This window comes from Microtus oregoni, unplaced genomic scaffold (assembly GCF_018167655.1).
Source record: "Microtus oregoni isolate MIOR12 unplaced genomic scaffold, Mior012 000012F_ref0000307, whole genome shotgun sequence".
Classification (NCBI taxonomy): Eukaryota; Metazoa; Chordata; class Mammalia; order Rodentia; family Cricetidae; genus Microtus; species Microtus oregoni.
The window spans coordinates 11,472,665-11,498,896 of record NW_024543071.1 but is presented as its reverse complement, the minus strand read 5'-3'; positions in this window follow the sequence as shown (position 1 = coordinate 11,498,896).

Here is a 26,232-nt window from a genome sequence, read left to right as displayed (position 1 = left end):
TACTTTTGGTTTTTCAGAAGACAATGAATGGTTGCCATTGTTTAGGGGGCTTTGTTACAAATTGTTATTGGTCATGGTAAGGGAGGGAACTAAACAAGGGAGATTGTATTCAAGGATCTGTTCTTAAAAGAAAAAGGGGGGATATGAAAAGGATAGGATAAAAAGAAGATTGTTGAATCTACTTTAAATGCAACTATTAATCTCAAATATTTTACAATGGTATGGATTTTCCATATTAATACAATTTTAAAGCTATTTTTATTATATACTTTTTTATGTTTCTACTCTTGTTTAAGGCAATGTACCTATATAGTTCATAAACAATATAATTTTAATTTCTAGTCCTTAAAAGTTATTGTTGCAAGGTGTTTAAGATAATTAAGAAATACAGATTAGTAGTTAGTCATCTAACAACAAAATCTGTGTCCATATTGCATGTTTTTAAGGTCAAACAGATATGTATTTTTGATAGGTAGATGGTCTTCAAACACTTCAGAGATCTATAGAATATGGAATTTAAGACATTGTAATAACTTTAAACTTATCATGACAGTGACATATTTACTCCTGGCAACACCAATCTACTTCAGAGAACCACCCTATAGAGTTTGCTTTCTTTGTGGCAAAAGTTTCGCCACTGGGCCAGAAACTACTTTTGCCTTGATTGTTGACAGTATGTTGTCCAAATTGGACAAGGAGGAAACAAAAAAAGTGACTGCTTTACTTTGCCGAGATAAAATAGGACAGTCTTTTAAAATTCCTGCCAGACATCCTAGACCTGTAAGTCAATGATGGATGCCCAACATTACAGATGAATATTGGGTGATTGTCCAGGCAGCCAAATATTTCTGTTATTTCTAGAGTGTTAGAAGTTGTTTACTCTACACTTCCTGTTTACTCAGGTAATATATCTTTCTTGGGTTTCTGACTGTGTTGAAGACCAAATGTAACAGTTATAGCTACAGTTTTCCTTGGTAAGAAATTCACAAAAGAAACTCAACAAAAGATGTTTAAAGTGTATGAGGTTGGCAGACATAAAAACTTAAATTACTATCTAAGAAAATGTTTTGAGGTCTAAAAGATAGTTTTGGGTTGGTAATACAAATTAGGATAGAAAGTAAATTAGATACATAACTTTAAACTCACCAAGGTAGGCAAGATAATAGAATGTTTTCTTTGAATTTGCCATGTGCAAATGGACTGGACATGGTAAATGTAATTATTATGTGATAATTGTTCTTATTCTATATATTTTGACTATATTAGTGTTAAAATTTTCCCTTTTTATTTAGAGAAAATAGAGGAAATGTTGTGAGATATTTTGATTACACTCCTGAAATTGCCAATAAAGTTTAACCTTGAATCAGGGGAAGAAGCTATCAACTGACTGAACAGAATTAGCCATAGAGGTTTCAGAGTACCCATTATACATATAGAGAGGCAAAGAAAGTAGTGCCTTAGAAAGATTTGTGGGTCCCTTTGTATTGAGGATGGAAAGAAAGAGGAAGTCATTGGTTCCTTATCTACTGCTTCTCTGACCAATCAGATTTTTTTTCTCTTTTTTTTTATTGCGAAAAGAAGAAAAAAAACATAAACAAAGAACAAGTTTCCACCTCCTCCCAGCCTCCCATTTCCCTTCCCCTCCTCCCACCCTTCTCCCCCTCCTCCCACCCTTCTCCCCCTCCCCCCACTCCTCTCCCCCTCCCTCTCCAGTCCACAGAGCAGTCCGGGTTCCCTGCCCTGTGGTAAGTCCTAGGTCCTCCCCCTCCGTCCATATCTAGGAAGGTGAACATCCAAACTGGCTAGGCTCCCACAAAGCCAGCACATTAAGTAGGATCAAAACCCCCTGCCATTGTCCTTGGTGTCTCATCAGCCCTCATTGTTCGCCATGTTCAGAGAGTCCGGTTTTATCCCATGCTTTTTCGGTCACAGTCCAGCTGGCCTTGGTGAGCTCCCCATAGATCAGCTCCACTGTCTCAGTGGGTGGATGCCCGCCTCGTGGTCCCGAATTCTTTGCTCATGTTCTCCCTCCTTCTGCTCCTCTTTGGGACCTTGGGAGCTCAGTCCAGTGCTCCTGTGTGGGTCTCTGTCTCTATCTCTATCCATCACCAGATGAAGATTCTATGATGATATGCAAGATATTCATCAGTATTGCTCTAGGATAGGGTCATTTCAGGTTCCCAATCCTCAGCTGCCCAAGGAACTAACTGGGAACCTCATCTTGGGCACTAGGGAGCCCCTCTAGGGTCAAGTCTCTTGCCCACCCTAAAGTGGCTCCCTTAACTAATAATTGTGGTTCCGTGCTCCCCTATCCACCTTTCCTTTATCCCAATTCTCCTGTTTCCCCAGGTCCCCCCTCCTTCCCTTCTACCTTTTCTCTCCCCATCTCCCCTTACCCCCACCCCACCCCACCCCCAAGATCCCATTTTCTCCCCGGAAATTTGGTCTACTTCCCTTAGCCAAGAGGATAACTATATGTTTTTCCTTGGGTTCACCTTCTTACTTAGCTTCTTAAGGTCGTGCTCAACTTCCTTAGCAATCAGGGAAATGCAAATCAAAACAACTTTGAGATATCATCTTACACCTGTTAGAATGGCTAAAGTCAAAAACACCAAGGATAACCTTTGCTGGAGAGGCTGTGGAGGAACGGGTACCCTCATCCATTGCTGGTGGGAATGCAATCTTGTGCAACCACTGTGGAAGTCAGTGTTTCGGTTTCTCAGGAAATTCGGGATCAACTTACCCCTGGACCCAGCAATACCACTCTTGGGAATATACCCAAGAGATGCCCTATCATATGACAAAAGCATTTGTTCAACTATGTTCATAGCAGTATTATTTGTAATAGCCAGAACCTGGAAACAACCTAGATGCCCTTCAATGGAAGAATGCATGAAGAAAGTGTGGAATATCTACACATTAGAGTACTACGCTGCGGTAAAAAACAATGACTTCTCGAATTTTGCATACAAATGGATGGAAATAGAAAACACTATCCTGAGTGAGGTGTCCCAGACCCAAAAAGATGAATATGGGATGTACTCACTCATAATTGGTTTCTAGCCATAAATAAGGACCACGGAGTCTACAATAGGTGGACCAATCAGATTTTTACCCCGTATCTGATTCCCAAGTTTTAGTGATAAAAAAGTAATTAGATAAATGCTTTACAGAAGTTCCATTCTTTTTTCCATTTGTAAAGTTTTCAAAAGTCAGATTCTCAGTTGGATATTACCTGGTTAATCTAAAATATATCATGCATCTCTTGGAAAAAATGTTCATTTGTATTCATCTACTTAATTGCCTTCTTATATCTATTGGATATAATATATATTTACTTTTTTTAGCTTATTTTTTATTGTTTTTATTAAGCTGTATATTTTTCTCCACTTAATATGCTTTTTCACATGAACTTTTCTGTATTGCCCATCTTACTTGTTAACACATGAGCCCGAGTGTACGGGGATTTCTTTTGTACTTTGTTCTCTGTTGTCGCTTTGTACCTAGAAAAGGATTTGAAATGGATTTGTTGCCTTTTATTCCCAATTAAAACATTCTCTCCTAGGGAGAAAAAAACAGGCTCATAAGACTAACCTAGTTTATTCATTTACCTCCTTAAGGACGCTCAAAAAATACAAAACTGAATAAGCCCCTATCTGATTTTACATAAACGGGAAACAAATTCTGAAGAGGGTACTTTCTGGAGTGAGATTTGCTGCAAAATGGATAAAGAGCTTGAGGGATGAAAATTTCATGAGCTGTCACATCTAAGGTGGAGTTTTTGTGATGCATCTGCCTTTGTGTCTCCCATTCTCCTGTAATAAACATCAATAAACTCATCATTTCCACAATTTAGCCTTGAGTATAATCGTTTGGGGAGGGATGTGGCATCTCCCTAAGCAAAAACCTTTAAAAAAAAAAAAGTGCTAAAACAGACACAGCAATCTAATCAATTAATTGTTTAAGAGGAAACTCAAGCCACAAGAATGGGAAGTCCGAGTTCCACTGTGTCCTGCGGTAATCACTCAGAGAGCGGCGAGTACCTAGTCTGTCCCAGTTTTTCTTCCTGGGCTCCAGGTAGCCATGCCTTAACTAGGTTACACTTCTTAAAGGTGATTGGTTACCAGAACTTCCCCCATCATACAAGAGGCAGCAGTACATGTATGTGAGGAGAGCATAGTACAGGTGAAACAAACTAAGCTTGTCCTAGGTCTGGACAATGATCTCCCCAAATATACACCTGAATGTATTTATCCTCAAAGAGGGACCATCCAGGGGGAGATGTACTTCTGTGACAAAACTGTGACCTATGATTGTGGATAGATACCTAAGAATGAGAATTACAAGTGCAGCTATTTATGGTTGAGTGAGATACCCCTAGTAAGGCTGTGAACCTCAAGCAGAATATAATGCTTGGGACTGAAGCAAAATCGCAGAAACGATGGGGTCATTTTAAGGTGTGGAAGTCATTCTTCTAATACAAAGCCCTTTCAACAGCTGGGTGTAGCTTGTGTAAGAAGTCAGATGCCTCTGGAAATGGCTGTTACAGAAAACTAAGTAGAGTAGTATCCTCCGCAACCATGCCACTGTCCGCAAAGTTGTTCTTTATAGGTAGCAACTGAGGCAAATGATGAATTTTTAGCTCACATTGTACCTCACTGTTTTTTGGGTTTTTTTTATGTTCTTAGCTCTTGAGTCCTGAGAGTAATTTATATTTCCTTTAAAAGAACAGCAAGGACCTTCAGAGATTTAGCTCACTTTCTCTCAAGACATTCAATTATATAGTGTTAGTCATTGAATGTGCCACAAAATTGCAAAAGCCTCAAGGAAAATGGTAAAAACCACAGGTAAAGAGTCTGATACCATGTGTGGGTGAAAAAAGAAACAGAGAGATTTCTAGGATCCATTGTGTAGAAAAGACCAAGTACCAAAGTTGGACTATATACATCTGAGTGGTTAGCCAGGGAGACCCCTGAGAGTCCCAATCTTATAAAGACTTGAATACTGTTAGTTGCATGCCAGAACTCCACAGCAAATCTCTTTTGCCAAAAGCACAACATGATTTGACTGAAGGATGTGAGGAAATCGGATAAAGAATGAGTTGGAATCTATCCCTGCTGGTGGCTGTGTCAGAGGAGCAGCAGGTGGCAATTGAAGTTCAAAGAGTCAGCTCACCAGAAGGAAACTCTCTGATGGTTGAATCTCAGACAGACAAAGTCTGAGACCACAAACCCAGAAACATCTTTTGCTTCTGTCTGTGCTTTTGATTGCTTATTGTTGCTGATATCTTAGTATGATGTAACTGGGTACGAGGAGATCCCCATTGCCCGTAATGTGGTTGTCTAACTCATGGAAATATCTCATTCTACTGGAAAGTTTTATCTGTAGATTATTATGAAGATGATTCCTTCCTAAGATGTTCTGTTTGATTGATAATTATAATGTTAGTTTATACAGAGTTTTGATGAATAAAAATACATAAAAGGAAGTGTCACAATGCTATAAAACATGAGTTTATAGTGAAGAGCTGTATAGACTTTGGTTTAAGTTAATGATTAAGAAAAACAATTGAGTCCTAGTAACCTAGTAGCTTAAATTCTTTTAACTTTAATGTTGGGAGATGTGTTTATAGGTTTTGGAGTGCATCACAGCTGAAACAAAGCTTTGAAAATAACTTAAAGTTAGATTAAGATTTTTTGTCAAATAGCTTTGAGGTAAAAAATTCAAGGAGATAATCTAAGGTTTTAGAAAGGTACACAGTTGAATGCAGAACTCATCGTCAAGGTCAGGGAACAAGGACAAAGCAGCCCAATTATTACTAACTGATGCACTTTTCTTGTTAGGATCTGTTGATGACCAAAGGTGAAGTTAATTCCTTATACCCATTTTTGCCCTCAATCTCCTGATTAGGAAAAAAAAAAACTATTAATGAATGCGTATGAATCCTAAAGGTTTAAAGTAGATTGACTCTTTTTCATATAAAAAAGTTTAGATTTGTGCTTGTTTATATAATTACCTTTCAAGATAAAGTAATTGGCCCTTTCTTTGTAACACCCAAACTACAGCCTGCCAGTAACAGACTTGGCTGAGAAGATGCTTGCTTGCCTACATTGTTAATCTAATGAGTTGCTTGGGAATGAATGAATGTGTGTGGGTTTTAGGAATAATTTGTTCTTCCCCTGTACTAGGTAAAATGTTTAATCATTTAAAGGAGATAAAATATTTCTACCTGTATTAATTATAATCATTCATCTGAAAAATAGAATATAATCTTATTTTAATTCCTATATTGCTTAAAAAACTTTGTTGGGGCATATAAAGTATAGAATAAAAGTAGACAGTAGAAAGAATATAGGAGAACAAAAAAGAAAACAGAAGAATAAAGAGGGAAACCATCGAAAGAAAGTATGGGTGTCTTTCTTCCATAACTCCCTCACATAGAAAAGTCTAGCACATGCCAACTCTATAAATTTCTCTTTGAGACCTTTGTTGCTGTAGGCTGGCCCCTAAGGCAGTGATACATCTCTCTACCAACTGACTTTTGTACCACTGGGAAATCCCTTATAGTTTCCAGGGAAGAATACATTGCTGACTGTCCTGCTTGTTTATGACCCATGTGCTATACTGCTAATATAAGAAATAGTGTGTGCTTATGTGTGCAATAATGCTGTGACAGTTATGGATGAAACCCAGCTATTGGATTTAAGGTTCACTCTACAAAAGAGAATCCTTGTCTGATACTATGGCCCAGGGACAAAGTTCATAGCTGGGTTGTTATAGGGCCCAACAAGAAAATTCTTCTATCATCTTGTTAAATAGAAAGGATGCCTTTCACATTTCCTTATGCTCCTGTGTGTACTGCCTAGATTAAGACTGTCAGCTTCCATGTTGGAGATAAACTTTGTTCTCTGTGGTGGTGATGGTTATTGCTAAGAAAATCACTTGCCAAATCACTGAGAATAAGTGATTGTTCATATAGGCTGTACCACACTGCTGAGCCATAAATGGATGAATATATATACATATGTGTGTGTGTGTGTGTGTGTGTGTGTGTGTGTGTATGTATATAAAACTCCATTCAGGATCAGGGTATCATGGAAGAGAATGAGAGTTAAAGGGATATGAAGAGTATTATAAACTTCCCATCTGGAAGTGTGGGGGACCCTAAGACTCAGGCAATGAACAGATGAGGCTCAAGACCTCACAAACCTTGCAAAACTCAGAAAACTTATACTAATCACTAGGTCCTTTCAATTTTTATGAGTAGGAAACAATTGCTAGAGAGGAAAAGATTATCTTCAGTGTTGTAGTCTAATTATACCAATGCTGAGATGAACTTTTCAGTGATTTATCTGATCTAGAGTCATTCGTGCTCCATTTAGTAGTTCCCTACCTATAACACTGTAAGTATAACAATAACCTCATTGACTTACCAAGACAGACTTGAGAAGAATCTTTATTTATTTTTGGTTAGCAATGGGTACCTTACCCATGTTTGTTCATTCAGTCACAGGACATGAACATATTAAATGCTCAATAAAAATTTAATAGATATATTAATATGTATATGGACAAATAAATGTTTAGTGGATAAATAAAGAATTCTAGAAATGTCTGAGTCAGAAGAAATTCCAAATACAACTTGAATGCAAATTTGATATGTGACCTTAAATAATCTTTTAGATTACCCGGACCACAATCTCTGCATTTTAAAAAACGTTAGCCTTTTAAAGTAAAAATTATAAGTAAAGCTGTATATTCTATGGCTTTTATATAAAAGCTTCTATTTGATATATAAAATTTATATATATGAACTCAGTGATAAATATATATGTATGTATATATGTACATATATTGATATATGTATGTATATATGTCTAATACATTACCAAAGACAACGTGAAGGTATCATAGTCTTTGCTGATAAGGAAAAGCAATAAATGCTGGTTCCTCTGGAAAGGCTGTGGAAAATCCTTTCATACACTGTGAAGATTTGTTTTGGGGATTGGTTGACTGGCCCCTATCTGAACAGAACAAGTTGGGTGGGAAAGCCAAACTGAGAATGATGAGATGAGTAAGGGTGGAGTCAAAGGAGTTGCCAGCTAGATGCAGAGGGAGCGGGAGATGAATATGCCATACTAATAATGGTGTGGTGGTATTTTGTTCGTGCTTTAACAAATAAAGCTTGCCTGAAGATCAGAGAAGCAGAGCAGCCAGTCATTAGTTCTTACAAAATTCTCAGACTGAAAGGGGTATCCTGTCTCTGCAAGTTCCTCAGACTGATTGCCTTCTCTACGAAACCGCTGATCCTGTCTCCTAGCACCTTATATTCCTTCCTCCAACCAACCACTTCACTTCCTATCTCCATGCCTCTAGTACTGGGATTAAAGGTTTATGCTACCACTGTCTGGCCTCTGTGGCTAACTCCACATTCTGAGGCCAGCTTTATTTGTCAAAGTACAAACAAAATATCACCACATTTCTTTTGGTGTGAGGATTTTGTAGAGGTAAGAACTAGAGCCTGGCTGTCCTGCTTCTCTTATCTTTCAGCTTTCATTCTTTAATATCTGACTCCAGGTTTTTATTATTAAGATCAATTAGACTAATATTATAAAAAGGTTCTGCCATGTGGCAGAGTATAAATAAGGAATATGTGTTAACTTAAAATGCAAGAAGAGCTATTTAATAATAAGCCTGAGCTATTGACCAAGCATTTACAAGTAATATTAAGACTCTGTGTTGTTTATTTGGGAGCTGGCAGACAGGACAGAAACTTCCACCTACAGGAAAGCAACTCAACTTTTTATAATATCTCTAGTTTGTTTATTTAATGCAAGTTCAAATTAATAAATTGTTTCTGATTTGGGTTCACAAGTGATTATACTGGGAAAATAATATGAAATGGACTGACATTTATATTTTCAGATGTTTTGAGGATATTGTAGGTTCCTGTGAAGGAGACATAATTCTTCAATGAAAAATGATCTGAGCACCATGCTCTTCATTCTATGGACCTGTTTTTATGTGCTTTGTTATACAAAATATATGAAAACTACTTGTGAAAGAGAAAAAGATTATATATAATTATATGTATAATTATATATATATGGTACACATAATGTTTCACACACACACACATATATATATAAAATACTCAAAAATATATAGTATTTGGAATTTCTTCTGACTCAGACATGTCTAGAATTTTTTATTTATCCACTAAGCATTTATTTGTTTATACACATATTAATCTATTCATTATATACAATGAATATATATTTATATTTGAGAATTTTATGACTTGTGGTAAGAATTCAGTAGATGGTGATTAGCACCAGGATCACTGTAACTATTTTACATATGTCCTTATTACACATTTTTACACACTAGGCTCAGAGCTGCTTGACGGAAGAATTTAGGTCATTTCATAGTTCACTGAAAACATTCTAATATTTCAAAGGCTCTCTCTATAGTACTCAGTAATAAAAGGGTGAAAGATTTTCTTCTTTAATCAGGAATGAAATATAACTTCTCACACTATTGATTTAAATTCCACATAGTCCTGGGAGTCTTAGCCACAACAACAAGATAAGAAAAAGAAAGAAAAGGCATTCAAAATAAAACTGGTGAAGTTAACTTATTGCTGCATTTAGAGTCACATATCTGAATACTTAACTGCAATTGGTTGCTTGTTTGGGGGAGGTTTAGGAATTGCAGTCTTACTGGAAGAAGTATGGCACCATGGTGGGCTTTGAGGGTTTATAACCTTGTCCCACTTCCTGTTTATAGTTGATGAATAAAATTGGCATGAAAATTTGACACATATATCAATGGAACTGAATGAACATTACAGAAGTAAAGCTACACATTTAGGGCCACTTAACCTTGGGCAAGAATGCCAACAACAATGTTGTAAATAGATACCCTCTTCTATCAGGGATATTGAGAAAACTGTATACATAAATAACAGAAGAATGAGGATTCACCTTCACCTTGCAACATATACAGACATAATTGAAATGGATTAAAGGCCTGTTTGTAACTACAATCATAAAACTCCTTACTATTGATATGAAAGGAGCATTTGTTCGATAGAGTCCCCAAAGCTCAGGCAACAAAACAAAAAATAAATAGAAAGGCATCTAGTTTAAAAGCCTTGGGCAGCAAGGGAAACTGTTAACAAAATAAAAAGGAATCTTCAGATTATTGCAAACCATACATCTGATAAAATGGTTATGTGAGATGTATAAAGAATCCATAAAACTCAATAGCCAGAAAACAAATAACTCAACTAACAATGGACAAATGACATCAATAACCATTTTTCAAAGATCTATAAAAAGCTAACTGATAAAAAAATGGTGAGTAATATTACTAATCAGTAGGTAAATACAAATAAAAATTAGAATGAGATATTATCCAACAATCAATAAGAAGAGTTGATGGGGGGAAATGATATTGATACAGGAATATGAACTGATTTTGTAAAGCATTACTTACATTCCTCCACCTTGTCTTTGGAGCAGGAAACATTGCAGAAGAATACTGACAGAGGTAAGATCTGAATGATATGGAGAAGGGCCAAGGAATGTCATCTTGTGTACATGATAGAACCATGACAATCATAATTTCACAGCAGGAATGATTGCCTGCCCTGAGCCAGTATAATATGATTCCATCAACAGTCAGTCATGGATGCCAGAGGGCCTCCTGTGGCTCTGCCTTTCCCTGGTGAACTGCTGGATACTGATGGGTTTTGGCAGCAGGTGAGTCATTGTCTTTAGTTGTGGACATACTTAGTTACAGGAAAGGTAGTTTCCCTATCCCATCTACTGCTGTGATCCTACTCGAGCCTTGAATTCAGCTTGTTTGCAGTGATGCAGAGGCTCTGAACTCCCTGCTTCCCTTCTTGCCTTCATAAACTCAGCTTTCCACAGAGTTCACATTTTAAAACCAAACGTGAGGCCTTATATTTAAAGTCATTCAAAGACTCATCCATGGATTTAGAATAATAGACTTATTCATATCCTGCAAGTCCCTAGGTGTCCAAGCCCTTGGCAAATTCCCAGGTCCCTTCCATAATCCCTCTTCCCACTGGACCACATGTTCTGGGCTCTTTAGGCTTCTTTCTGGCATCCAGCACTTATGCTCTGGCTAACTCAGCCTTCTTAATTCCTTTACCTGCCTCCTGAAAATTTCTACTCTCAGGCTTATTTACTTCTTGCTCTTCCCTACCATTCAATTTCCAGCTAAAATGCAGCTCCTAGTTGACACAACCTGAAGTAGTGGCTGCCCTTCCTGATTGGTACCCACCACTTTACTGACAATATCTGATATTTCTCTCATAGAAAGAAGAGAAGAAAAACTGCAGGAAGAATAAATGGGCTGACCAACCCTCTCAGCATCATGCTTATACAGAATCCACAGGCATCATAAATAATTTTTTTCAGTAGCAATGATTAAATAAGATTGAAACTTATCCAACTCTAAACATAGTAAAAGGTACTAAATTTTGTGCTTTAAATAAATGAATGTATTTTATAATACAAATGTAATATTTCAAAAAATTATTGTGTAGACAATTATAAAATGTAGTATTCAAACCCTACCTTTTAAATTATATCACATTAATTATTCAATTTAATTTGGTGGGGTACTGGAAGCCTATTAAGCTGTTTCTGCTCTATAAAATTGATTCCATTAATTAGATCTCACATCTCCACCCTCGCAGCAATGCTTTTTTATTGAAAGAGTCTCTCTAGGTTTCCTCATTAGGAGCCACTATAGACATATTCTATCCTCTGGGAAGCTTTACTATTCTGCATACAATGTCTGCTATTATATTAGCTTTCTAGACAGTTGAAAAACCAGAATATTCAAATTCCCTGTAGGGAGAAGATACTTATTTACCTGGAAATAGTGATGTACTCTTTGAAGATGAGATTCACTAAAGATCTTAAGCCGTTTTATTCTCACAGGGCTGTGCCATCCATGGGTAGCATCCACATACAGTGGTGCTGGTGGGATCCCTACCATTAGGTCCATAGCCTCTTTCTTTCCTGTCTCTGAAGCCTGTATCTCCCCTGCGTGGTATGCTCACAATTGTTATAGAGAAAGCAAACTCCCCCTGAGTACTGAAACTGTCTGAGAAACGACATAGTGCTCTGCAACCTTTGGAAGAAACCCTAACCCAGAGAATTCTGTAGCCACGAGATGTTCATTTCCCAGAAGAATATTGCTCTAATTCCACTGTGTCTGTTTGAAAGTGAGTGTTTGAGTCCTTTGGACTACCTGCGAGGAAATGGTGCCAGCAAATACTTCATCAAGAGTTTTAAATATTTCCTTGCTAGGGAGATCAGACCAATTTCGTTCACCTTAAACAAAAGATACAATATTGAGAAACCAGATAATGAATTCAGAAGTTATTTTCACTACCATGGAAAAAGATGAACATCTGAAACTAAGTCATCTATGTAAGGAAACTTGAAGTTAATCAAGATACCCCAAACCAAGTTCTCAGCACAAATGAAACTATTTTCCCCAGTGGGGCAAAGGGAAGGGAATAAGAGACAAAGACAGAAGATAGCGAATGAAGGGGAAAGGGAAGGGAACAAGGGTGTTTGTCCCAAAGAACAAAGACCTGCTTCCGGACAGAGAGGAGACAGACATGGCACATACGAAAATGGCTGTTTATAAAGCTACAAGGTGAAACTTCACATTAGGGTGAGGTGTTTGATTTTAATTGAGCATGTTAATTTAGTGAGCCAAATGGAATTTTTGATGGCTAGACTTCAACACCTCAGTTGGTGGAACTTGGTAGTTAGCCTCAGGAGGAGCGATTGGCCAAATAAGAGAACAGATCAAGGCGGCAACTTTAGCAATGCAATCTAAAGGTTTTTAGCAAGGCAGCGGGAATGGAGGAGAAAGGCAAGGTCTGCTAGGGTCACGTGCTCACGTGGACTAGTGTCCCCTCAATCTAGCCACATTTTGATGACATTTTTCAATCCTCCTAAAAAGACTATTCTCTGTCTTCAAACACACACACTGAGGAGAGGCATAAACCTTATTTTAACTACAGATTGCAACTTTTTCATAACGTGTCTTGATTCTGTTTTTCTGGTTAGACTAGAATTCAAAATATTGTATGCAAAACACATCATATAAAGTGTCAAAGTGGCCAGGCAGTGGTTGCATATGCATTTATTCTAGCACTTGGGAGGCAGAGGCAGGCGGATCTCTGTGAGTTTGAGGACAGTCTGGTCTACAAGAGTTAGTTCCAGGATAGGTTCCAAAGCTACAGAGAAACCCTATCTTGAAAAACAAAACAAAAAAGTGTCCAAGTTTCAGCTGAGAAAACTATGAGGCAAATACAGAAACTATTTCAAACCCGGAACTAATAAGCAGCACCATTATTCTTTGTTTTTAAATAACATAATAATTATTGTTAATAATTATTATTTTCCTTATGATATCCAAGGTGTAGGGTTTTCACCTGAGAACTAGACAATTCTAATATGTTAGCTATCACTTAGATCTCCAAAAATATCCCCATTTATAACCTAGACTACATTCTTTAAGGGATAAAACTGGTTACCAAGCTTCTCGATTTCAGACAAAAAAAAAAACCTGAGAAATAGATAGTTACAGAAATATTCCAATAATTTCAGACACACACACACACACACACTCACCACCAAAGATACAGGGCAAGTGGGAGAGAAGAGGGAGGGAGACACAAACACACACACACAGGGGGGAAGGGAGAGAGAGAGAGAAAGAGAGAGAGAGAGAGAGAGAGAGAGAGAGAAAGAGAGATGCTCCCTGGTTCTTAGTAAGCAGCTTTATATTTAAAAGAGATATTACCTATTAAGCACATGCAGAGCATCCAAACTGCCTAGGCTCCCACAAAGCCAGTACGTGCAGTAGGATCAGAAACCCACTGCCATTGTTCTTGAGTTCTCAGTATTCCTCATTGTCCGCTATGTTCAGAGAGTCCGGTTTTATCCCAGGCTTTTTCAGACCCAGGCCAGCTGGCCTTGGTGAGTTCCCAATAGAACATCCCCATTGTCTCAGTGTGTGGGTGCACCCCTTGCGGTCCTGAGTTCCTTGCTCGTGCTCTCTCTCCTGCTCCTGATTTGGACCTTGAAATTTATGTCCGGTGCTCCAATGTGGGTCTCTGTCTCTATCTCCTTTCATCGCCTGATGAAGGTTAATATTCAGGAGGATGCCTATATGTTTTTCTTTGGGTTCTCCTTATTTAGCTTCTCTAGGATCACTAATTATAGGCTCAATGTCCTTTGTTTATGGCTAGAAACCAAATATGAGTGAGTACATCCCGTGCTCCTCTTTTTGGGTCTGGCTTACCTCACTCAGGATAGTGTTTTCTATTTCCATCCATTTGCATGCAAAATTCAAGAAGCCCTTGTTTTTACTGCTGAGTAGTACTCTAATATGTATATATTCCATACTTTCTTCATACATTCTTCCATTGAAGGGCATCTAGGTTGTTTCCAGGTTCTGACTATTACAAACAATGCTGCTATGAACATCATAGAGCATATACTTTTGTTGTATGATAAGGCCTCTCTTGGATATATTCCCAAGAGTGGTATTGGAGGTGGGGGTTCCTTGGACTTCCCACAGGGCAGGGAACCCTGATTGCTCTTTGGGCTGCTGAGGGGGGGGGGGAATTTAATTGGGGGAGGGGGAGGGAAATGGGAGGCGGTGGCGGGGAAGAGACAGAAATCTTTAATAAATAAATAAATTTAAAAAAATAAATTCACATTTCTGAGGCCAAAAAACAAACAAACAAACAAACAAACAAACAAAAAAGCACATGCAGAGTAATTCAGGGTAACAGTCAGTCAGGGAGGGGGAATAAATCTCAGTCTGGCTTGAAACAAACAAGCAAACAAATTGAAACCCAGGAAGTCGTTCTCCACTAGAAAGCCTTTTAGGAGTTTCTATAACAGCTTTATTTTTGGTTTCCTTGTTCTCCTTTTGCTGTCTCTCAATACACACTCCAGTAGATCCCTCTAATGTCATTCACTGATTTTCTTTTTTGCAAAATTAACATTCTGTAGTTAAGCATCTCTTTCATGCTCTTCTCTCCCGTTAGCTGCAGCCCACCTGTGGCGCCTAAACCCGCTCCTCTGCTGGGATTTTGATAACAGACACCTGTGCAGCCTAAGCGCCTCTTGACTTATTTCTTTCAGAATGTGTTAATAATTGTGGCCACATTTATTTTCCTCCAGATGTGAGTAAAAAATACCATAAGGGCCAATTTCAGTGAGAATTTGGAAGTGGATTGAACGACTCCCTCTCCATCACTCACCCCCCCCCCACACACACACAATTTCACCATCTTCCAGGCACAGCAGAGGGCATGCTCATCAATCAGAGAACTGCTGGGCATCCCAGGAGCACACTGCAGGTGGCAGCTCTCACTGCACACACCTTCAAGTGCATCCTTACCTCACTGCTCATGGCAATAAACATTCTGCCATTTAGACAGCAGCCATCATTTCATGCAAATACAACAATGTCAATTGACTCAAGTATTCAAATTGGTCCCCAAAGTAGCTGTCACAGGATAACAAGGCAGGACTGTAATCCACTGCCTTTTATATCCTTTAGAAACAAATTCTAATAAAAAATTCAGCCTTATTAACATTTCTTTTTTCATAGCTTAGTATTTAAAGTAGCTAGTCAATTTGTGAGACACCGAAGCTGTCATTAAAGTAAGTTGCTCTCTGAGATTTCAGATACCACTTGCTGTGGTCCACCCTAACCATGATGACTGGCCCTACATTTTTGCACACAGCTTTGCACATTTTTATCCATGTGAGACCAGTTCTTCTTTTACAGGTTAACTCACAGTCAGAATTGCTATCGATTTTGAAAGCTTGTAAAGAAGAAATTCATAGAAACAGCCGGTAGTTAAAACAGAAGCTACAGTCTGCAGTGTTCAACCAACTTCAAGAACTGCCATTCACCTTCAGTCACGCACTTATTCACACAAACTTGAAGCAAGTCCCTCATTCTATATGCATCCCTATGCACGCATCCCTTAAGTATCAAAGACTAGGAAAAATGATATGAACATGAAGTCATAGAATAATATTGTCAGAGGAGGGTCCGTGAACAGCACCAGCAGCATGTGGGTTCCATTTACCAAATGATGTCCCTGTGAAAGAAAGGGAAATGAATCACTAGAACCCAGAAGGATAAATTATGTTTTTCACTCAGAAAACTCTCTCTGCTTTATGCTGCACACGAGAACATGGATATATGGCCTTACATTAAAAAGGTAAGACAGCCCTCTGCACTGCTATGATAATGCAGTGATTTTGCAATTTGCTATTCCATTGCCTAGGGAAGGAAATCTTAGCTCCAGAGGGTACTCTGTTCCAACTAAAGAGTCTAAACACAGAGAAGGATCCTCATTCATGCGACAGTCAGCTCTTAGGTTTCCTGTATTTTCTAAAGAGCTAACTCTTAGAAGTAAATACTTTCTGCTTGAAAAAGGAGCATTCTCTGGTGAGGAGAAAAGTACCAACAAACAGCTCTTATGTAGGTATGGTTGACTTCATTGTGAACAAGCTGCCCAGGGTGCAAAGAACAGAATAAACATAGGACAAGAACTGATTAATTTAGGAAATAGTAAATTTAAAATTGTGTAGGTGGGGTAATGAGCAGATATGTCGTTGGTACTACAGGGGCTCTAAGAGGCCAGAGCTCTCAGATTTTCCCCATATCTGGAGTTATGGGTGACTGTGAGCCTCCCTATGTGGGTGCTATGGATTGAACTCAGGCACCTGAGTCATCTCTCTAACCCATAGTTAAGGTATATTTATTTTACAATATGTGGTTCAAGCTGAGGAGATGATTTACCAGGTAATGACTAATAATGTCAGTCTGTCAACTCAAGGTCAATTCATGGACCATGTAAAATCCAAGATCTGATAGCATCATCTGCAATCCCAGCACTCACACAATAAAATGAGAGAATCTCCCTGAAGCTCATATGACAGCTAGCCTGATGTGGGTGTGTCATATATCCGTTGCTTTCATTGGTTAATTAATAAAGAAACTGCTTGGCCTGATAGGTTAGAACATAGGTGGGTGGAGTAAACAGAACAGAATGCTGGGAGGAAGAGGAAGTGAGCTCAGACGCCATGCCGCTGTTCTCCAGGGCAGATAGGATGAAGTTCCTACCCAAGGTGGATGTAGGCTAGAATCTTCCCGGTAAGTGCACCTCGTGGTACTACACACATTAATAGAAGTGGGCCAAGCAGTGTTTATATGAATACAGTTTGTGTGTCGTTATTTTGGGGCATAAGCTAGCCAGGAGGGCCGGAAGCTGGTGGCAGGAACGCAGCCCGCAGCTCCGTACAACCCTAGCCTGGAATGCTTAGTGTAGCATCCAAACAAAGAAAGACTCCACTTCAATAAGGTAGAAGGTGAGATCGTACTCTCTAAGATTATCCTCTGACCTGATACTGATGTTACCCATTACTAATCACATTATGCCCAAATGACTACATGCACATGCACAAACTCAATAAAATAAATATAGTAAAAATAAGATTTGTAATGCAGGTCTTTTGTTCTGTTTCCTGTTTCACTTTGCTTTGTGGTACTGAGAAGCAAACTCAGTGCCTTGTGCATGGTAGGCAAGTAGTCTATCACTGACAGACCTCTCCTATCCTAGGCCAGTCATTGCAGAAGCCTGGTCTGTCTCTTTTACAGCATATGAATCTCAGCAGTCACTCTGCAGTCTCCTCCTCTGGGTCTCTTTACCCCGCCTTGTTCTCTCTTGTTTCACAACAGGCAGAACAAACCTTCCAGAATAACTCATACATCATATCAAATTTCTGTGGCAAACCAAATCAGGATACACAAAACATGGAGCCTAAATTCAGAAAGCTTTATTATATCAGGAGCTTCCTCAACCATATAATCCTTAGGCTCATGGCTTGTCATTGGCTACTTTCTTCTTTTTTAATTTTTTATTGATTTTTATTGAGCTCTATATTTTTCTCTGCTCTCCTCCCTGCCTCTCCTCTCCCCTTCAATCCTCCCCCAAAGTCCCCATGCTCCCAGTTTACTCAGGAGATCTTGTCTTTTTCTACTTCCCATGTAGATTAGATCTATGTATGTCTCTCTTAGGGTCCTTGTTGTTGTCTAAGTTCTCTGGAATTGTGACTTGTGGGCTGGGTTTTTTTTGTTTTATGTTTAAAAAACACTTATGAGTGAGTACATATAATAATTGTCTTTCTGTGTCTGAGTTACCTCACTCAAAATGATGTTTTCTAGCTCCATTCATTTTCCTGCAAAATTCAACATGTTGTTATTTTTTTCTCCTCTGTAGTACTTTATTGTGTAAATGTACAACATTTTCCTTATCCATTTTCAGTTGGGGGCATTTAGGTTGTTCCAGGTTCTGACTATGAGAAACAATGCTGCTATGAACATAGTTGAGCACATGTCCTTATGGTATCTTTGAGAATCCTTTGAATATATATCCAAAAGTGGTATTACTGGGTCTTGAAGAAAGTCATTTCCTAATTTTCTGAGATATCAACATACTGACATCCCAAAGGTCTGTTGGCTACTTTCTTCTTAACACTTTACCCAGATTTTTCTTTATGTTGAGGATGAAACAGAGGCCCAGAAAATGAAGGATGCATTAGGCAGATGTGACCCTCAATGCTCCTCGGGTAACATTATTCACTACTCATTTTCAGATCTTACATGAACATAATAAATGACAAAAAGTGGTCCTGACTCTCTGTTTTGTGTAGGATGCTCTGTCTCTATTCATGTGCTACTTTAGTCTTGTTGAACCTCATTGCCTTGTCTCCTTTTCCATTGACTCTAAGTTCCTTTGAGAAAAGTTTTGTGTCTGTTTTGTCCTTTGTCACATCTCAGTCCCTGCTGAAAGGATGGAGACTAATCTACTGTTTAAATGTATGAATGAAATAATTAATGAGTAAACAGGGTTATTGAAGTCCAGAAGCAGAAATACTTGGGTTACATAGAGAAGTTTCACCATATTGTGGCAACCTAAAATAATTGTTTTTACATTAGATAAAGAATATCTCCTTTGGACCGTGGAAAAGGGCACATTAGTTAAGAGCTTGTCATACAAGTACAAAGAACTGTATCTTAGTTCAGGTTTCTATTTCTGCTAAGAGATACTATGCCCATGGCAACTCTTATAAAGTAAAAGCTTTTAATTAGGGTGACTTACGTTTTCAGAGGCTTAGTCCATTGACATCATGTCAGAACATGGCTTCATGCAGGCAGACATGCTGGCTATATCTTGATCAGAAGGCAATAGCAAGTGGACTGTCTCACTGGGAGTAACTTTACTGGGTTGAACTTAGAAGTCCAAATTCAAAAATCCCCATGGTCTCATATAACAGTATCAAATTTACTTAAAGTCTAAAGTTCAAAGTCCCTTCGGAGATTCATGAAATCTCTTAACTTTAATCTCCTGTAAAGTCAAAATCTAAAAGCAGATCACATACTTCCAACAGGATATGCATTACCATTCCAAAAGATAGGGAAGAGAGCATAGTGAGGACATACAGGACCAAAACAAGACTGAAAACCAGCTGGGCAAACTCTAAATGCTGCATCTTCATGTCTGATGTCACAACACTCTTCAGATCTCCAACTCCTCTCCGCTCTAGTGACTGCAGCACACTTCTTTCTTTTGGGCTGGTTCCACTCCCTGTTAGCAGCTCTCCTTGGCAGGCATCCCACAGCTCGAGCATCTCTAAAACTTCAGGGTTTTCACAACAATTCAGTCTGCAACTCCAGAGCTTCACACAATGGCCTCTCTAGACCTCTATTCAGGAACACCCCGACACATGCCTAGCCTAGCAGCTTTTCTTCATCTTGTGTGTGTGGGGGTGGAATTCAATCACTTCTTCTATCCTTAACTCTAAAGCCAGAACCACGTGGCTGAAATTGCCAAGTTCTGCTTTGCTGGGGCTAGAAATCGACCCACTTGTTCAATTACATCTTCACCAACTTTCTGGCTTTGGTGGTTACCTTCACTGCCTAAGCTTAACTGTCCTTGAACTTGCTCCACAGAGCAGTACAGACTCAAAGGCAGAGATCCACCAGTCTCTTCCTCTGAAGTACTGGGATAAAAGGTCTGCACCATCACACCTGGCTTTCAACTTCTCTTTAATTTCTTTTCACAATTCAAAAATAAAGCTGGGTGGGATCTTGTCCTGAGGTCATCAGTTCCTTTATTTCATTTATGAATCCTTAGACACAGGATTTATTGCTATTCAACTTCCTGGTGGCTCATCTTGCTCCTTTTCATTATACATCTTCATCAGAGTTAACACTAATAACCACACAACAGAATCTACACTTCGCTGTTTTAAAATTTCCTCCATCAATGGAATTAATCCAAATCGCCTCACTTTAGCCTCAGGCAGATTCTTTAGACAAGGACAAAAGGCAATCACATTCTTCACCAAACTATCACAAGAGTGATTTCTGGGCCGCATATTAACCTTTGTCTCTTCTGAACCCTCTTGATTCAGGCACCCACAGCTCAAATCATACTCAGTGCCACTGTCTGCTGAACTTCTGCTGGTATGGCTCATTAAGCTGCACTTAATGTGTTCAACTGCTTTTCTAATCCACATTCTCAAGGTCTGTATTTCCTCAAAAAATACATGGTCGGTACCATCACAGCAAAACCCCAGTCCCTGGTACTGGCGTCTATCTTAGTTTGAATCCAAGCCCGAGAACCCATGTAAAGCTCAGTATAGCAACATACATCCCAGAACTTCTACAATGAGATGGGTGGTGTAGACAGGTAAATTATGGAAGCATGAGTCAACCAATCTTGCATACAAGGTAAAAAAAAAATGATTGCCATTACCAGTGATTGTCTTCTGGGCTCCGCACATACACTGCTATGTATGTATCTGCACTAACACATAGACAGGTAGACATGCAAACATCGCACTCCCACGTAATTACAAATATTTGAAATACATTGCTCTAAGTGGGATAGAATGGGGTATTAGAATGGTATCTTCCTCATAATCTACAATTTTATTTTACTCACCTTAAATGATATTGCCATAATGTTCCTGACATCTGAAATCCTAAAGTAACAGATATCTTGCTGGTTTTCAGGCAAAGTCTGCCAGGAAACGTCCACAGAAGGCCAGAATCTGCATTGCTACAAATGCTGTCAGGCATTCATGGGAAAAATTTTGAGAAATCCAGAATTATTTTGTATCATGTCATGGGGCAGTATATGCAGACTAAAAGGGATCTGCTTTTCATAAATTCTATAATTAGCTCAAACTATGAAAAATGATTTTATTTATACATAGAGAAAGAGGATCATCAGGTACCCTAAAGGACAGACATTTCAGAAACTTTTCTTGACTTGACATCATGTTCCATGACTCTTAAGATGTTTCTCTGCAGAAACCCTAGGTAGCCACCGTAACTGTTAATCCTCATTGACAGCTTCACAGGATTTTGAATTGCCTAAAATATCTCAGCTGTTAAGAGTAATGTGTGCTCTTCCAAAGGTCCTGAGTTCAATTTTCAGCAACCATGTGGCAAAACAACTATAACCATCTGTAATGAGATCTGGTGCCCTCTTGAGAAAGAGGCCTAGTCAGCTGTCCTCATGGACTTAGATCATGAAACCCAATATGGACAGTTCAACAGAACCACCACATATGGGCTTTCCATGCATGCTTCAGCATTGCGACGGCATACATTTCAGTTTTCAGGATATATGTGGATGTTCCCAGACAGGTTTAGCTGAAAAGAGAAGCCTTGCCAAGAATGCTGGTAGAATCTTACCTTGTGCTAGACTCACAGCGAATGAAAGTTGAAGGATAAAATCATAAGTGGCTGGCATTTTCTTTTCTGTTTCTTGCTCTGCCTACATGTGGGAAAGTAGCTTCAAGGTCCTCCTTCATGTTCACAGCCACGAGTCATTACTTGCACCAAGAGACTTTCTCCTCAAAGTGTAGGACAAAATAAACCCTTTTTCCCTTAATCCCTTAACACTGCTTCTTTTTAGGTATTTGGTCCTAGCAGTAAGAAAAGAAATACAGCTGCCATCAACTTCTCAGATGTACGAAGCATGACAGTATCTGAAAAGTCCTTTAACCCTCACCTGGATTCTCAGACCATTCCTTTAGTGTTTATTCAGGAACTTTTATGTGTCTTACAAAGCCTGGGTGTCCAACCGTGAACACGAAGGTTTTCTGTTTGTTTGAGTTGATTTTAGAGGCTGGCTGGAGGCTAGGGCAATGAGGGTGAGACATTTTAATAGGAATTTTTTTTTCTTGTAGAGCTATAGTAGGAGTTAAACATCTGGTGATGAGAGAAAAATACAAAAATGTTAAATGGCTTCTTTTTTTCTAAGTTCCTTTCATGAATCATGGAAGAGAGAGTTGTCCACTCTCAGTGTTTTTCCAGTGTATAAGAACAATTTTGCATAGTCATAAAAGGGGAACTTCTATTGTCTTTTATTTAATCTCTAAACAAACCATACCAACTCCTCTCATCTCCTCTCTGACATCACCTTTAAACAGAGAAACTGACAGTATTGGAGAATGTGCTTAGCATGTACAAGACCTGTGTTTAATCCTTATCAAAATAAAAATTATAATGAGATGCTTTGGTCAGATAAGTCTAATTGATGAAAGACGTGTGTCTGGTAGAAAGTCATAATGTACCAGAGACAAAGAATAACTGCCAAACTTCGTGAAGGTTAATCCTATAATATGGCAGTATTCTTTGCAATAATTGTGAATTAGCCAATGCCAGGAAAACTAACAGGCATATTTCAGGAATTCTAATTAAATGATCATTTACCTCAAGCAAATTTCACCTCAGCCTGTAAAAATGCATTTGTTTGCTATCAGTAATTTTATACCTGAAAAATATATACACATCGATATAAAAATCTTTCCTGTGGGAGCATGGTCACAGAACACATATAGATTTACTTGTAGTATGTTGACAAAGGTTTCTGTCCCAACCAGTCCTGTAGCCATTCAGTTCCAAATAAACACACAGATGTTTATACTTATTATAAACTGGTTGCCCTATTAGCTCAGGCTTCTTATTAATTCTTACATCTTAAATTAGCCCATTATTCCTGTCTAGGTTAGCCACGTGGCTTGATACCTTTTATCAGGGAGGCATTCTCATTTTGCTTCCTCTGTGTCTGGGTTCTGACTGCAAACTCAGCCTTTCCTCTTCCTAAAATTCTTCTGTTCTGGTTGCCCCACCTATACTTCCTGCCTGGCTACTGGCCAATCAGCATTTTATTAAAGCAATATAACTGAAAAATCTCTACAGGTACAAGATCATTGTCCCACAGCACTCCCCCACCCTTTTTTTTTTCAAAACAAGAACTCCAAATCTAATCCTTTGTTTAGTTTTTTTTCCAGACCATTATCCATAACAACTTGTAAAACCACTCTCAACAAAGATAAATATTCATAATCCATGTTTTGGGAATGTGGATGTAGTTTTCCAGGGTACTTCCTGCTGATTGGGGGTGCTGATAATCTTGTGGGGACCTACAGAAAATTTTGAATTATGATCAAGTGCTGACTGTAGTGATCACTGGCTTACAGAGAAGTCACTGCTACTTGTGAAGTGTCAGATGTGAGTTTAGCATGCCCGATGTCCTCAATCAGATCTCTGGAAACTTGTGGCTTCCTGAATTTATGTCATTACCCAGTGACCGGAAAGTCAAGGAAGAAAGTTTCACTTTTTAATATGATTTACTTGTGGCTCACATGGGACCTTTAGATTCATTTGTATGGCTTTTCATTACCGCACATTCTTTACGTATAGTTTATATATTGCATACAGAACAAGTATGCATTAAGCCTTCAAAACTAATGCCTCAAATTATTCTTCCCTTCATCCAATATCTAAGGCTATTCCTGGAAAAGTTGTAGAAAACTCTATATTTTACACAATTTAATATACTAAGAGACAGGAATAAAGTCAATTTTTGTGTTATAGATGAGACCTAAGTTATACCTAACTTTCTTTAATGGGCTGATTTGAATAAAAGAAATGAGAAATACACCAGGGTTTTCTGTCTTCCATCATATTTTTCAGAATGTGAGGTATTTCATATATTTCTGCTTTTGCATAGAATTATTTGAAAATTACTTTGCTTTGTAATAATTGTCTGAAATCTAGTGGATATACCTCTGTAATCCCAGAATGCAGGATGTTGATGGGAGAGGATGGCCAAGGGTTTAGACTAATCTGGGTTACAAAACAAGGGCTTCCTACTCCTACCCAAAGATGATTAAATTTTATTTTAATCTCTTTGGTACATATTGTTTTTGTAGACAGATGTTTCTTGTCAAATTTTCTTGAAAAGAATCACTAGTGAACCTCTCTGTGCGAAAGACCTTGAAACTGCCCAAACTGCCATCACAGGCAGGCAAACACACTTTTCAATTTGCACAGTAGAGTGGAGAGTGGGGGATCTCCAAAACTTTCAAGTTTGCTGCTAACTCTCACAAGTCAAATCTTCTCAAGGCTTCTTCAGAGTTATTTTGTGGTTTATTGTTCATATTTCAATATTAATACTAATCATCTTTACTTTTTCTTAATAACCATAAATCAAAGCAGTGAAACATGGCAACAGAGAGTAGAATGACGACTTCAAACTGACTTGATTCTTAGGGAGCAGGGCACACCAACCCCCTTAGAGTGGCCCTTTGGTCTTCCTGGAAATAGTACTAGTAGAGTCAGCTAAATGAAGGTTTATGCATTCTTCTCAGAATTGTGTTTTATGTACAAAGACAAAATTATTTAATTTGTACCTAAACAAAATTGTTATCCTTTTGATATACTATTCATACACACTAATCAAATAGTCTTATTACTATCAATAAGTCCTATTACATCAAGAACATTTGAGAAGAGAAAATATTCATATAGTATTAGACAGTTGTTAGCTCACATTGGTTAGCCTTAATATTTTTAATTAATTGTGACTTTTCTTATGGGATGAAAGAAATACATATGAAGAAGAAATCATATCTTGAATTTTTAATTTTAATATGCACTATGATTTCCCTCCCTTTTTACATAAAGATATGTAATCAATTTTTCATCAGTAGATAAATCAATAAAAATATTGTATATCATATATGTTAATATATATGTATGGACATTTTGAACAAATGGTTCAATCTGGTAAAGAGTGTATAAAGTGAAATAAGTTAGCCACAGATGAACAAATTATTATATGAGCTCACCCATATAGAAAAAAATTCAGTGCTGAACTTAAAAATCAGATGATACACTGGGAGTTACTAAGTCCTGGAAAAGAAAAATGGAATCACAAAATTATTGGATAAGAGATCCAAATTTTCAGCCATACAACTGAAAATTGTAAGTTAGCACAAGAAATGAATTGTATAATATAGTGACTACATCTACTAAGTATTAAATTGTTTAAAATAGTCTCTAGAGAATGTTTAAAGTATCTTTGCCACAGTTGTGAGTATAGAATGATGAATATTTATTAACCGAATTAGCCATTTTACAACACCTACAAACTGTAAACATGCAATGTATGCATATCATACACATTGTACTTGATGAGCAAAAATTAAATGCTAGTGAAATTAGTAGTACGGAGCAAAACAGAAAAAAAAATTAAAGTAAACAAAACCCAAATACTTTATTTTTGCAGTAAAGCTACATGTCCAATAGCAGGACTGACGGCTCTTGCTGTTGAAGATGGTTTAAATGGGCATGTTATTAACTTGTATTAACTATAAAAATGTTATGTGTCTGGAGAACACTTTTTATTTGTCTTGCAATATTCACACACATTAATCCTGAAAACTGTATTAGAAAAATATAAAGAATATACAAAAATATTTTGATGGCATTAATATTGATAATAACGAAAAAAGGACCTGGGAACAACTCATGTCAACCAACTTGACAAGCTACTTATAACCCATACCTAACAATGCGGCCAGTTGAAATCACATTTTTTATTATAATGTAATACTGTGACTATTTTTGAACATATTGAGAACAATAGGCAAGTGTACATTTTTTAATTGTTTTGGGATCACTTGACATTGCCATACAAAATATCACAGAAAAACAAATTATAGTTAATAGAAGATTGTTTGACTAATGATTTGGAAGCTGCAATGTCCAAGA